General features: G+C 47.2%; 1 protein-coding gene across 1 annotated transcript in view; it reads left to right on the top strand.

The window, feature by feature from the left end:
- The first annotated feature begins 9,829 nt into the window (after nt 1–9,829).
- The window catches only part of ZFX (zinc finger protein X-linked), a 22,674-nt gene continuing 22,420 nt past the window's right edge, over nt 9,830–10,083 (top strand). Inside the window, exon 1 of the mRNA XM_032192449.1 lies at nt 9,830–9,842. The gene's annotated coding sequence lies outside the window, so the exon portion shown is untranslated. The remainder of the gene's footprint in view (nt 9,843–10,083) is intronic.

Here is a 10,083-nt window from a genome sequence, read left to right as displayed (position 1 = left end):
TGGACTGGTCAGAGCCATTCACAGCCTCCTGGGGGAAGGGTGATGGGCAGCACACCCAGCTGTGGCATTCAGACAGTGCTCCAGCTCTGTGGAGGGCATACCACCTGGCAGGAGCATGCAGCAAATCCATGGGGATTGCTAGGTGCCAAAGTCAGGGGACATGGCAGGTGACTGTCCTGGAGTTCTGCACTGATTTAGTCCTGTTTTTAATGAGGCAGATAACAAGCAGAGCTACCTGGAGAACAGGAAGCCTCTACTTGTGAGCAGCCTGTGCCTGTTTTAGTGCCAAAAAAATATCAAATGGAGCTGTGATTTGGGAGAGGGCTGTGAGGCTGAAAAGCACTCGCCCTTTGTTGCCTGTGGATCACATAATGCATACCGGGCCCTGGACAGATTTATAGGCTTGTGATTCCTTACCTGCAAGAAAGATAAATCATATAAACCTCTCCTTCCTCTACCCAGCAGGAGTTCCAGGCCCTGGCTCTTCTCAACACCCTTTCACACCTTGGAGTATCTTGCATCCTTTTGTCTCACTGCATCTGTCCCATGCTGTGAGTTCTCTGAATTTGACGATGTTGGTTTCTCAGACATAAAATTATTCGACACTTCATACTGTGGATAAAACATCCTGTGACTTACAGATGACTTCAGCTGTCTTCACTTTTCTGTAGGCAGCTTCAAGGGACTTTGCTTCACACATTCAGACTTGTGCACGGCCATAAGCCTTCATCACAGCACACAGCAATAACCAGCACCGCTGCGGGAGGCTCCAGCAACTGTTTTCCTGGTAAAATTTTTGCTCAAATTGAGAAGAGTTACAGACCCGTTTTGGGGCATGGTGCCTGGGATCAAATCATCTCTGATGCATTTCCTTCTGCAGGCCTCAGTCTGTTCTTTACTGGATGTTTCTGGGTCCTGCACGGAAACCCTTGAGACCATTTAACCTGGGACAGTTTTGGTGAAAGACCAAGTGATTGCCAAGAGATAACGGCGGGCTGGTGACAGCACCGTGGTGGCAACATTCTCTTGTGATGGACACAGAAGGACCCTTTCCTAAAGCAGTCCGCAAAGAAAAACAGCAATAGCATCTCATTTTGCTAGTCAAAGGACTGGCAATACAGAGAAATGTGAGTGGGATGAAATAGGCACTACTGACCGTGTGCAAGCAGCAGAGCACAGACACTAGAGGACTCTACTCGGATCTCTTCACAGGCTTTCATTAGATAATTACATTAGTTTAATTTTTAAATGTAAATTATGTCTGGACAACTCTTTAGAAATTTTGAACAGCTCTATGCAGATTTTACTGTCTACCAAATAGTGACAACTACTACTGGGCATGATTTGAAATATTATTTTTAATTTTTTTTTTTAGTTATTCTTAAATAGAAAAAATCTGAATACTAAAAAATATGACTTCAATAAATTATATTCTTCTGGGTACCTGTAATTCCTTCCACTTCTGAAATGATGAGGTCACTTAAATTTCTCTGTGTCATAAGCCACTAAATTTCACTCGCTCCCTGAAGGACTTGGATTCAGGGAAATATACCAGAACGCTATCCCATCTTGAGCTGAATAAGCCAAGGTAGAGAACCCATGCTATCCCTTTTGTTTTGCTTGTGGTTGCTCATATTTTATTGTTCAAAAAGTCAAGTCTAATTTTTAAAATGAATCCATCTTGTTTAAACTTCCAGCTATCAATTTTGGTTATGTCTTTGTCTAGACTAAAATGACCTCTTACCAGAAAAGCACTACCTAATTCATCTATCTCTGTTTTGTTGTTGTTTTTTTTATGTTTGTCTGCTTCTGCTGTTACTAAACAGCAAAATATTTTTTAAGCTTTTAAATCACTTTTCTGATTCTTTGTGCTCTCTCTGGTTTTCAGTCTATTTAGACTTTAAGCAGGTATAAACTCATCTTTTTTCTACAATATATCAATGATCCTTTTTTTTTTTTTTTTTTTTTTTTAAGTCCCAGCTGTATTCCAGAGACTCTTCTTGAGGTGTCTTGGAATTGCATTCCTTCAGTCTTTTCTGAACTCTCTGCTTTTCAGGATTCAGTAATATCTTCTAGGTAGATGACTTGTATTCATTAATCCTAGATAGGTAATTTTGTGTTTGGACATGTTAAGACAACTTATTTAATGTCCCATTTATAAAGTAATCCAGCCTACATGACTGCTCTGCATTATTGTCTTTTCCTCCTCATTACTTACCCACTCCACCATCTTTGTCACAAGTAGCATGACCATGATTACTTCTAGACCGTGGATGGAGCTGTTGGGCCAGATAACCATAACTAAGGCTCCACTTCTATGAGCAATCCAACTGTTTCATCACTTCTCCAGATCTGTCAGTCCATTAGCTTTAAACCATTTAATCTATTACGCTAAGTGAGACTCACTGGTGCACAGTGTGAAGCACTTTACCGAAGTCTACTCTGTCTACACAGTTTTGTGCTCAGGCTTCTCACCTATGCAAGTAATGAAACTCAGTATATTTGCTGAGATCTTTTTTTTTTTTCTTCTTTTTTTTTTTTTTTTTTTTTTTTACCTTAAACCACACTTACTGGTGTTAGTTATATTCTTATCCTTTCATTCTTTATCAAATAACTCCTGTGTTTTCTGTTCTGTTATTTTAATGAGGACTGATTTTAACATGATGGGCTGGTTTATTAGTACCTGACTCAGCCAAATGGGAACTGGCCCTGATACCACACTTTCTGATATTGCTCAAATCTTTTGAGATTTGCATTTATTATTGTAAATGGATCAGCTATCTCCTCTGCTGACAAAGGAAGGCAGGAATATATTTTGAAGAATGTACCACTCTACACTTGCCCTACCCTTGTACTTCTCACTAGACATTTTCTACCGATTACTGTCCAGAAACACTTTATGAAGTCTAACAGACTTTTGGTCAGACAGCCTTTCCTTTGTTACGTTCACTTTTAAGATTTCAGAGCTATGTGGACCTACTGATTAAATAATATCAGTAGAACGACTGATTATCCCTCATACTTCCTTCATTTTTGGACATACTTTTACAAGGAATACTTTTCAGTATTACTGTCATATTACTGTATACACTGTGCATGAAAAAAGCTCCTCGTAGAGTTGTAGTTTTACTATAAACCACCACTTTGGTTGACATGATTTATGCCCAATCCTTTCTTCCGGAGTAAAATAATTCTAATGAAGCAACTAGCCTTGCTGGGAAACCTGTCCCAGCAAAAGTTCACAATTTAAATCTTGCATGACTGCTTTTACACTGAAAATTGCTTTATTTAATCCACATGAACTACAAATGCATTTGGCTATTTTTCCTACTTGAAAAATGGAAACACTTATTCAGTTGAAAAACACTCCATCTACTGAAAGAAACATACCTTTGCTAAAACCTCTTGTTCCTAACACATCACAAAGCTCTTTGTCCTCCACTTTCCTTGTCAGGGCCAGTTTTAGCAGTGGTTAACAAGCAATTTAAAAACAAGAACACTAAATACTCAGCTGTTTGGATTTTTTGAAATCCACATTTGTTTAAAATGGATGTAGTCTTTGCTGCGTATCATGGGTTGCTTGGGTGAATAGCTGAGATACTACTAATAAAGGTTAATTCATTTTTCCTGCAATTCTCTAAAGGTTTAGCAGATAGCAGTATCACAAGTACTCTGGTTTTCAGCCTCGGAATCACATGTGCAAGTTTTTGTATTTAATTACATCAAACTTCTTGTGGGTAAAAGTTAAGGACCAAACCAATAAAGGCCACCTTGTGGCTGGGGTCTGCTACAGGCCACCTGATCAAGGCGAGCCTGTTGATGAGGCCTTCATACTTCAACTACAAGAAGCGTCACGCTCACACACACGCTCTCATCCTGATGAGGGACTTCAACCACCCAGATGTCTGCTGGGAAAGCAAAACCTGAGGCTGTAGGCAATCCACAAGACTCCTGGAGTGCCTTGAGGACAACTTCCTGGCCCAGGTATTAGACAAAACAACCAGAGAAGTGTGACTGGACCTGGTGCTCACCAGTACAGCTGAACTCATTAAAGAGGTTAAGATCAGAGGCAGTCTGGGCTGCAGTGATCACGCCATGGCTGAGTTTGTGATCTTGAGGAATATGGGCCTGGTGAAGAGCAAAGTCATGGCCCTGAACTTCTGAAGAGTGAACTTTGAGCTATTTAAAAACCTAGTGGATGACATCCCCTGGAACACCATCATTTGGGACAAAGAAGCTGAGCAGAGCTGGCAACTCCTTAAGGATGTTTTCCTTAGAGCACAGGGGCTCCCCATCTCCCTGTGCAAGAAAGTGGGCAGGGAGGGCAGGAAACCACAATGGCTGAGCAAGGACCTGCTGGTCAAACTGAGGCACAAGAAGGAAATGCCAGGCAGCAGAAGCAGGGAACAGCGCCTGGGAAGAGTGCAGGGATGCTGTCTGGATGTGCAGGGATGGGATCAGGAAAGCCAAGGCCCAGACAGAACTGAGCTTGGCACGGGATACAAGGAATGACAAGAAGGGTTTCTATAGGTACACTGGCCAGAAAGGAAAGGTCAAGGAGAGTGCGCCCCCTCTGATAAATGAGAAAGGAGAACTGGCAGTGACAGACATGAGAAAAGCTGAAGTACTCGACAACTTCTTTGCCTCAGCCGTCACTGGCATTCAGGCTGCCCACATCTCTCGTTTCCCTGCACCTGTAAGCGAGGGCTGGGGGAGCAAGGTCCCTCCCACTATAAATGAAGAGCAGGTTTGAGACCACCTGATGAAGGTGAACAGGTACAAGCCCATGGGGCCTGATGCCATGCATACCAGGGTCCTAAGGGAAGTGGCTGACAGAGTTGCCAAGCCTCTCTCCATCATATTTCAAAAGTCCTGGCACGCAGGTGAAGTCCCTGGTGACTGGAAAAAGGGAAACACCACTCCCATTCTAAAAAACAGCAGAAAGGAGGATATGGGGAACTACAGACCGGTGAGCCTCACCTTTGTGCCTGGGAAGATCATGGAAGAGATCCTCCTGGAAGCAATGTCAAGGCACACATGCTTTTCAATACTTGGAGGGGTCTTATAAAAAAAGAGAGCAATTTTTTTACTCAGGCAGATAATGACAGGACGAGGGTGAATGGTTTAAAACTAAAAGACAAGAAATTTAGGTTAGATGTTAGGAGGAAATTCTTCACTCAGAGGGTGGCGAGGCACTGGCACAGGTTGCCCAGAGAAGCTGTGGATGCCCCATCACTGTTCAAGGCCAGGCTGGATGGGGCTTTGGGCAACCTGATCTAGTGGGAGGTGTCCCTGCCCATGGCAGGGGGTTGGAGCCAGGTGATCTTTACGGTCCCTCCAACCCGAGCTGTTCCGTGATTCTAATAGGTATGCACTTAGTTTCAGAGGTGGACCACAGCCAGCTAAAATGAATTTATTTTTTTTTTTCCAATTCTTTCTTTCGGTACGTTAGCAACTACCATAATTATGAAGTAAACCTTTTTACTACCGCTGTGAGCAATCTTCTTAATCCTCCTTAGTCGCTTCTTTTTAATCAAATAATTGCAGGTAAGTAATGAAGCATAAGCAATGCTATTAGTAACTAAAATAGAAAAATGTGTGACAGAGTTTAGATGCTTGGATAAGACAACTGTACTTCCTTTTTATGAAGCAGCTTCAAATGGAAGCAGGACAACAGAAAACTTATCTGTAATTTTTTGGTGAATATATGTTAACTATTCTGGGAGAAATTGGAACCGCCCTCACCCGTTCCCTTCTTACCCAGCCTCTGATTTCTCTCTCTCACTGTGGCTGCATAGGAAAAAACTTGAACATATCATGTCAAAGCACTGAGAATGTTTACTGTATAGCGTTTGATTTAACTCAGTGACCGCTTGTCACCAGCTGTCAGGTTTGTCCAGGTTGAAAAACTGCTACTGTTAAAGGAAACATGATGATACAACTGTCCATTAAAATTACTCAGTATGGCTGTAGATTGAGAAGCAAACACACCTATGTGGAAAGGCCTACAAAACAGCCAACGCAGAGCTGGTGACTCTCAACTTAGCATCCCATTTCTACAACCTGGAGCAGTTAGCAATGGAGGAGCTAGAGCTTCACCAATTTGGCGGTGTTACTTGGCACACGTGTGTTTGCAAAGCATGCTGCTGATAAGCGGGAAGGGTGCTAATTAAGACATTAAATAGGAAGGAACTGAGACTGAAAATGGCTTTTTCTTAATTTTTAGAATTTGTTTGCATGTAAATTATCAGAAAGACAGACGCAAACATTATTAGCCATTCTGACCTACAGTCACACCAGGTCTTCCTGACTTGAGGGACACACACAGCTGGTATTATACAGATTGACTCTTTTTAAGAAAACTTAGATGGAACCTTGATAACCAATGCCAAGTAAGAAATTACTAGCATGTATCTTTGGAACTAACCCAGTGACGGCTAAATTTGAGTAGAATTTAGGAGGATATTTCAGCAAAAGCCACAGGCTCAATTCGCTCTTGTGAGGACGAAGTCGGATACAGCAAGGTTACCTACTGCTGAGGGACAGACACTAGGACAAGCTCCAGGGAAAAAAAACAAACAAACAAAACAACAACAACAAAAAAAAACACTGGACCACAGGTAAAACTAGTATCAGAAGGGCTCTCTTCACAGGACTGTGGAACAATTGAGCTATGAAACCTTACACGCAAGCTATATTCTGTCTCTGAATTAAATCTGACCCCAACTAATCTCTAATTAAGGTCTGAAATCCTATTGCTTACAATGTATTTTTTTTCTTTTACCATTTGTGTACTCTACTCCAAAAAGTGCAAGTCACAAAAACATTTCTGCAAACACGTGAACCTGTGTTTCTACAAGGTGGTGCAAGTACATGTATTTTATCTGCAGTTTTCAAGCGTGTTCTGCCCTTGGACTCCCCTGCTAGATGCGAGAGCAGCAATGTCTGTGAGTATCAGTTGTAAACATGGCTTCCTTTCTGGCAGCTCAGCAGATGGGAGTTCCCCTCTTCCTGACCATAGCAGGGTGTTTGTGGCCCATTGGTCGGCGTCAGAAACGTTCATGGTTGGGGATAACACTTAGATCATGGCTGTATCGAAACAAATTGTTTCTCCTTAATAACTCAAAAGCTGTTGGTATCTGACTCCTGAGTAGCAGGGAACTAGGGGATAAAAGTGCAGTGGTTATATGCAGACAGGGCGAATGACCAACAGCGACCAGACAAGAAGTTGAGTCAGGCTTTCACTGAACATCTGGGCGTATGCCTTTCAACGACATCATGGCTCTTCTGATGTCTCTCCTTGCAGTGACCTAACACACGGATATGCTGCATTTTCAAGGGCAATGCTCTGTGTATTCAGGACTTCCGTTCCACACGTGAATGACTGATTTAATTAATCGGAACCAAAAAGCTTACAGTGGGCCGTGCTGTTCATTATAAACACTTTAAACTTGTGGGAAAAACTCCTTAAAAACACAGAATCGCTGAAGTTGGAAGGTATTCTGCAGATCTTCTGGTCCAACTCCTACTCAGCGCAGGGTCAGATACAGCAGGTTGCTCATGGCTGTGTCCGGTTAGGTTCTGAGCATCTCCAAAGACGGAGAACTCACAATCTCTCTGAGCAACCTGTTCCACTGTCTGATCAACCTCAACCTCACAGCCATTTTTCTTTTCATGCTTAAATCAAATTTCCAGTATTTCAATTTGTGCCACTGACTCTCCTCGTGTCACTGAATGCTACTGAGTAGTGACTGGCTCCCTCGTCTTTACTCCCCTCATCAGGGCTTATATATAAGCATAACATCCCCCTGAGTCTCCTTTTCTCCAGCCATTCCTTCTGAGCAGCCTCAGCTCTTTGTCCTTCCTCATGTATCAGATGCTCCAGTCCTGTAACCACTTCAGTGGCCTAGCTCCTGTGAAAGCATTACATAATATGAATGATCAGAGGCATGTTCCAGCCAAGGAACTTACCAATGCTTAAGTAAAAACAACACTTTGAACATATTTTTTTCACTTTTCTATATGAGATCTACCTTGCTGTTGATTATGAATTAAGATATTTTTCTGCTCTTGTTCCTTTGGCTTCTTCCATTCTAACAAGAATGTTAACTTCTTTTATAGTAGTATCATAGTTATGGTCAAGATTAATAACTGTTTTTAAGGTAAATATTTTAGGAACCTCTCCTGCAGTACAACTTGGGCTGATTCTACAGTAGTTTAACTACGACCTTCATAAAATGAAATAAAATAGATTAACTTTTAAAGTATCGTGGTCAAAATTTGCACAGTTCAGGGTACATGTTTATCGTATAGTACACCAAAATAAACTATAAGTGTTTCACAAGAATCGACCAAATTACTTTTTAAAACTTGTGTGTTAAGATGGGAAACTAGTGTGTAAAATTGCAGCTGAGTCAAAACTGAACCCCAAGGCTCATTCTCAGCATAAACACTGCACGGGTGCTGTTCAGGGCCAGATAAGTGACATTGGCCTGCGTTGATAAGTGCAACAGTCCGTTTACTTCCAGTTTACTTAAGTGGCTAACACAGAACGAGAAGCAGTCCCCTCGAGCCCTGACCCCACAACTAGGTGAGAACTCCAACCGTGTTGGATGTACCTACTCATCGCCATGAGGTTGCTCATGGTACGTGATTTCTGGTGCCTTCAACGCTTTAGGTTGCATCTTTTGTGGGTCAACAGTGATTATTTTCTTTAAAAATAATAAAATGAAATGGGGTTAAGTTTTGGGGCGAGGAGCAGGAGGCACTGCCAGCCAAGCGCGCTGGATGTGCCAGTACCTCCTTCTCCCCAGTTCTGTGCAGTCTATGCGAGCAGACCTCCCCCCCTTTATTTTATTCGCTTTTTTTTTGTTTGTTTGCTCGGCGGGAGCGGCGCCGGGCGGGCCGGGGCGCCATGGCGGCCTCTTACATAAGCGCCAGCGGCCCTGGGGGGCAGCGCCGGCCCCGCCAGGCGTGCGGGAGCCGCTGCTGCGAGCCGCAAACCTGGGGCTGGGGCTGGGGCTGGGGCTGCTGTTACCCGCCCGGCCCCGCTGTTGCTGTTGTTGCAGTTATGTTGTTGCTGTAGTTAATGGTGGCGGTGCTGCCTGGGGGAGCGGCGGCCTGCAGGCCCCGGGGCTCGCCCCGTGCCCCTCGCCCCCCGTGCCCGCGGCCCCGTCCCCCCCGCGGCTTCTCGCCGGGCGCCCGCAGCCCTCGGGCCCGCACCACAGCGCCGGGCCGGGCCGGGGCCTGCCGGCCGCGGGAGGCCCGCCATGGAGGGGCCGGGCCGGGCCGGGCCGGAGGGCGGGCGGCGGGGTGCCGGGGGCCGCGGCTGGGCTCGGGGGGCTCTGGGCTCGCCGCGGCGGCGTCGGGAGGAGCCGCGGGGCGCGGAGCGGAGCGGGGCCGCCCGTCCTGTCCTGTCCTGTCCTGTGCCGGCCCGGCCCGGCCTCGCCTCGCCGCCCCCCCCGCGCCTCGCCCGGCCGAGGCCCCCGGCCCGCCCGGCGGCCCCGTCCCCGGCGGGCGGCCGCGGCGAGGCGGCGGCGTGCGGCTGCCTCCCTGCCCTGCCTGCCGCCTGCCCGCCCGCCTGCCTCCCGCCGCCGCCGCCTTCCTTTTCCTGGGTCTCTCTCTCGGGCAGTGACGTGACGTGCTGACGGCGGGCCCGGCCCGGCCCGGGGAGCTTGGCCGCTTCCACTCAGCTCCGAGCTCGGCCCCTCCCTCCCCTCCCGCCCGCCCGCCCCGCCGCAGCCGCCGCCGCCGCCGCTGCTGCCGCCGCCGCCGCCGCGCTCGGCCCCGCCGCGCCGACAGAGGCCGCGCCGCGCCCCGCGCCGCCGCCCGCCACCCGCACGGTAAGCAGCCCGCGGCGCGGCCCCGCCGCCCGGCCCGGCCCGGGCCTCCCCCTGCCCGCAGCAGGCCGCGGCGCAGGCCCCGAGGAGGCCGCAGCTAGGCCGCGACGGGGCTGCGCCGACCGGGCGGGCCGCAGGGGCCCGGCCGCCCAGCGCCGGGCGCCGGGCGCCGGGAGCGGGGGGGGGCGGCGGCGGCGGCGGCGGGGGGGGCGGCGGCGGGGCCGGGGGGAGGCGGGCGAGGCGG

This window comes from Aythya fuligula, chromosome 1 (genome assembly GCF_009819795.1).
Source record: "Aythya fuligula isolate bAytFul2 chromosome 1, bAytFul2.pri, whole genome shotgun sequence".
NCBI classification, from domain to species: domain Eukaryota; kingdom Metazoa; phylum Chordata; class Aves; order Anseriformes; family Anatidae; genus Aythya; species Aythya fuligula.
The sequence above is the reverse complement of the archived record's forward strand: the minus strand, read 5'-3'. Positions and strand labels throughout refer to the sequence as shown.